This window comes from Geospiza fortis, unplaced genomic scaffold (assembly GCF_000277835.1).
Source record: "Geospiza fortis unplaced genomic scaffold, GeoFor_1.0 scaffold16, whole genome shotgun sequence".
In the NCBI taxonomy this organism is placed as follows: Eukaryota; Metazoa; Chordata; class Aves; order Passeriformes; family Thraupidae; genus Geospiza; species Geospiza fortis.
This window is the reverse complement of record NW_005054302.1, coordinates 16,471,184-16,476,296: the sequence shown is the minus strand read 5'-3', so window position 1 is coordinate 16,476,296 and position 5,113 is coordinate 16,471,184. Positions and strand designations below refer to the sequence as shown.

Genomic DNA, 5,113 nt, shown 5'->3' with positions numbered 1-5,113 from the left:
AAAACACGGCAAAACACGGACAGAGAGACAATAAAAGTCGAGCCGGGGCACGAGGGAAGGCCGCCCCCCCACCCCGCCGCCTGCCCCAGCGGGGCAACCCTGCCTGAGGGGCGGCCGACTGCACGTATCTGACCCCATTACCTGCTGCCCCTCGGGCTGTTACTGTCCTTTAAAACGCCTATCCTCCTAATAACCATCCTTTAAAACTCGCATCCGTCAGTTTTTTTGTTGGGCTTTTTCGGTTTGGTTTTGTTTTGTTTTGTTTAAGATTTTGGTGAGAGCCCCTGATCCGAGATGCCCTTTGTTCCCACGACGTGGGCGCTCACTGTCAATGAGTCGTACTCATTGACGCGGACGCCCTCCGTCTTACTAACGGGAAAGCTTTGCCCGACGTATTGTGAGGCGAATTATTTCAGATTTCAAGTGAAAAGTGTAAAGTCCTTTTGGGGATTGGTTTAACAATTCCCTTCCCTCTAGTTTATAAAGCAAACGGCTCAAGACCTCCACTATGCAGGCAAGAGGTGGAGGAAAGGTGTGGACACCGCTGTGTGGGGTAGAAGCAACTGAGCAAACCACCACACTGATAACAGCAGAAGCACAGCTCAGACCAGCGTCGTTTCGTTGATTAAACGATGAAAAACATAACAAATAGGGTTCTAAGATTATATTTTACATAGAGCTGTGCCTGACTGAGGAAGAGCTTCTACTGACTGCAAGAAAATTTAATCAGGTATGTCAGGTTAAGTAGATCCAATTGGAAAAGCTTACTGTAAGCAATTAATGGTTATCAGGGTCTTATTCCAAACATATTTTTAAACAAAACTGGGAAGTCAGAAGTGCCAGACTGGCAAAAAAACTATCAGGCAAATGTGGAGGTCAGATATGCGCAGTACATCAATAAAAACAGGGGGAATATGAACACAGACATATAATACAGGACAGTGCATTTAAACATGAACTTTTCCCCTTGCTATATTTGATCTGAACGTCATAATTATTAATCTCTCACATTTTCCCAAATACTGAAATTTGATCATGCAAAATCCATCAAAATAAAAGACTAGTCAGCACAACAAAATCAGTAAACTTAAAAAATCATCTGTTTTTATAAAAACACATTTTGAACATAGCATAGCTCACAACATAGCTGTACAATATTTCTTACTAAACACAACATGAACACTTTAGAAATGGACACAAACCTAAAACAATAAAGTGGGTTTAACATTTAAATCCCCCAAAGCTGATTCTGCATATATATTTCCTTCCACCTTGGTCATTAGTTTTTCTCATCATAAGCCTTTGGATGTCACCTCCTTGGCATATGCCAGTCTTATAAACTGCCAATTATAATCAGAGAAGAAATTGTGGCATCAGAGGCAAACCCCGGGATCCAAGGAGAGTACTGGACTGTACCTGTGCTTAGAGACACTTGTCACCTGAAGGAGAAAAGCCAGCGTTGGTTGAAAGGCTACACTCCCTTGTCTGAACAGCAGTCTGTGCAGCATGCAGACCATGAGCCGAAATTCAGCCCTGTGTGTTTTGTTATGATCAGCAGTGGAATTGTCTGGATTGCCTTCTTTCTGACACCCCTCCAGACAGAGAAGTTCCTCCTTTAGGAATGCAGGTTTTAAGGAATCTGCAGCCCACTTCACACTCCCTGACCCTTTTAATGGTGCCAAGGCTGTAACCTTCCCATTGTGCTAACTAGTGGTAGGAGCTGGAGACAGACAGGAAGAAAAAGAAGCATGTGCAAGTGAATGAGCACTACTTTCCTTGTCACAGTCCCTGACATGAAAACTGAGATTCAGCTCTAATTCTGATCTGCTTTTGAAGAAGCAAAGTATACTCTGCACCATCTTCTTTGTGGCAATAGAGATTTGATGAGCCCTGACATGTAACAAAGTTTAAATCAGGACTTTTATTTGCCATGCTTTCATTACAAAACAGGGTGACATGTATTTCTAATCCTATGTAGTAGTCAGAGGCTGAATTTTAGTGTGATGGTGGCTGAAATGGAAAAGAAGTGTAAAATCAATGTCTTCCTATAGACCCATACAATTTTTCAGTGTACTTTGTAAGGAGAGGACACATTTTTCCAGCCATTGAGAAAGACAATATAGATTTAAAATTTATTTCAAGCCTATGATTAATTTACACAAATACCAGTGAAATGCATAAAAGGGAGTTAATGGTGTGGCTATCTGACCAAAAAAGAAAAGTGAACAAGTACAGTAGAGCCCCAAAGTTCTCCCTGTGTTTTGTTTAGACAGTATGCTGGCATAACTACACATTAATTCTATAGTCTGGAGGTAAAGAGCAGGAGCAGAATGAGCTGAATTTGGAATTGAAACCCTAAAAGCAAAATGTCAGTGCTTTTCTCAGTCCACATCACCGAGTTTCTGCCATTTCCACATGGTTGCAAGTTGTTGGGAGTTTCTTTTGGAAGGAGCTTTCCCCATCTCCCAGTATTGCAGTATTGGCAAGAATAAAATAAAAAAATATAAATAAAAAACAAAACCAAAACCTTTTTAATGGCAACTTTGGGTTTTAATCAACTACACCATTGCAGAGCGCACATGAGAAGATCCCGTGGGCTTTCACGGTCGTTACGTGCACTTGCAGCAGTGCGTGAGCTGACCTTTACAAGGGCAGATTCCCCAGGAATTGTGCATACTAACCACTGAGGGCTGTGCTGCTATGAAGGGCACTGGCACATACCACCGTGCTCTGTGGAAAATTGCCTTTTGGGCATGAATGACGGGGTGGATTCAACAGGAGATTTTGCCAGCTGCTGGATGGAAGGTGTGCACTAGGCAGCTCTGCTGACAACAACCAGATATAAAATGCATGGGAAGCAAAGTGATACCTTCCTTTTTAGGAAGTCAACAAGGCTATAAGGCAAGCATGTGTTAAGTTGTGGATCCTTTAAGAGAACTGCCTCCTTTTTTTCCTGCTTGGACAGAAAACCAAGAATTAAATCTGACCTTTTCACAAAAATTAAACCAAGAGAGAGACGAAAGCTACAAGTTTGTTTCCTTCCCAGACAAGTATCTCATTGAATTTACTGCAAGTCCAAGTAAAACAAGCCCATAAACTTTCATTCCAGCTGCCAGAGCAAAATTTCTAATTGATTAGAACAAAATGAATTTGCAGCAATACTGGGTTGCCATGGAACCTGAGCAAGTAGGACAACTTACTTTGCAGAATGTGTTTCTCCTTCAAAAATACAAACCAGAAGGACTAGATAACACATTCATTATGTGCAGTCTTGCAATTTGGAACTTAACTCAAAGAAAAACAAAACGGATTCCAAGTATGGGCCCCTTGGCATCCATTTGTAACAATCTTATATATCCACTTGCAGTGAACAGTCAAAATTATGTTCTTTGGACTTGAGGCAGGAATAATAGTAATTGAATGTCTCTGTATGAATGATGTGATACTAGCACATATTCAGAGGAAAAGAGAACAGAACCTTGTATTTTATCTATGTGCCAGTATTTCAGATTAAAATTAAAAAAAAAATCAGGGGAAGATATGTTGCAGTGTCTGGTAGATTTATGAAAGTACTTAGGAAACACAAACTTTGGAAATAGGTTAGTACAAAGAATCTGTTTCTCAACTTAACCAAGGAACTCTGCAATATTCAGGCAACTGCTTTAAATTTAGGGAAGAGACAAGCAGAGCAGACCCTAAATAGTTAGGGGAAAGTAAGACAAACAATAAACACGCCTTCATTTTATGCTGCACATTTGGCTGTAATATTTAAGAATTACTTTATCTCTCATAGGATTTGGCATTCAGAGATCAAGAACTGATTTAAAACGGGTGTACTCATGCTAGTGTGAACAGAAGGGCTGCCAGAAATACAGAACATTCACAGAGATACTTCTAAAGAAGGTCAGTAAATTGTTTCATGGACTATATTCAGTGGATTATACTCATATGTTTGTAATTTGTCCCAAAAGAGGTGAAAAAGAGTGGGTATATACAACGGCTGACTTCTCACAGAGCTGAAATGACAAGGCAACAGGATTTAATAGTGTTCAATGTACCCAGAATGGTATTATCTGTGATCAATAAAGAAGTAGTATCAGCTTTATTCACCTGGTAACTTCTTCATCCAAGAACCTTTAAGGGCTTTACAAGCATTGAGTATGTAAACTTTGAAATACTGTTATCAGATCTGTTGGGATCTGTTATCAGATTGGCTGATACAATGGTCAGAGGGCTGGAACACTTGTGATATGAAGACAGGCTGAGAGAGTTGGAGTTGTTAAGCAGGAAGAAAAGAAGACTCTGTGGAGATCTTCCAGCAGCCTTCTAGTACTTAAAAGAAACTTGTAAAAAAGAGGAAGTGCGACTTTTTACACAGGCAGGTAGTGACAGGACAAGAAGGAAGAGTCCTAAACTAAAAGAGAGGAGATTTAGATTAGATACTGGGAAGAAACTTTTCTCTGTGAGGATGGTGAGGCACTGGCACATGTAGCCCAGAGAAGCTGGAGATGCTCCATCCCTGGAAGTGTTCAAGGCCAGGCTGGACAGAATTTTGGACAGCCTGTTCTAGGGGAAGGTGTCCCTGCCCAGGGCAGGCATGTGGAACTAGATGATAGCTAAGGTCCCTTGTAACCCAAACCATTCTGGGGACCAGACTTACGTTTCTAACAGATAAGTAAACTGAGGCACAGAGATGTGTAATAATTTGATTCAAAATTCTGTCATTTCCTGTACCTGCACGTTGTATCTCTAGCCACTGAAACAGTCTAAAAGGCTGTTGTCACATTCAAAATATTTTTAATTAGCTGGATTCCCACCATAAAGAAACAACAGACTTGGGCAATTGATTGCAAAATGATTGCAATTACCTCAGTACAACAACTGCAGTAGTTCTCACATAAGAACGTTGGTATTAAGTCCTATCGCTGACATTGCCTTTGTACCACCTTAAAATAGCAAAGTCTCTAACCGAGGTTAGAACTGGTGCACCAATGATGTTAAGGACCACTACAAACAAAAGACATCACAGTACAGCTCTGGCCTTTGGAATGAGGCTTTGCTTTGTGGGTTCACAGGAAGGCTGTGTAAATGATAGCGGAGTGTATTCTGTAGT

The 5,113-nt window shown here is 40.9% G+C and overlaps 1 protein-coding gene across 3 annotated transcripts in view; it reads right to left on the bottom strand.

Moving 5' to 3' along the window:
- TENM4 (teneurin transmembrane protein 4) overlaps window positions 1-5,113 on the bottom strand; it is a 605,662-nt gene that overhangs the window by 266,529 nt on the left and 334,020 nt on the right. The gene's annotated exons all lie outside the window — the stretch shown is intronic.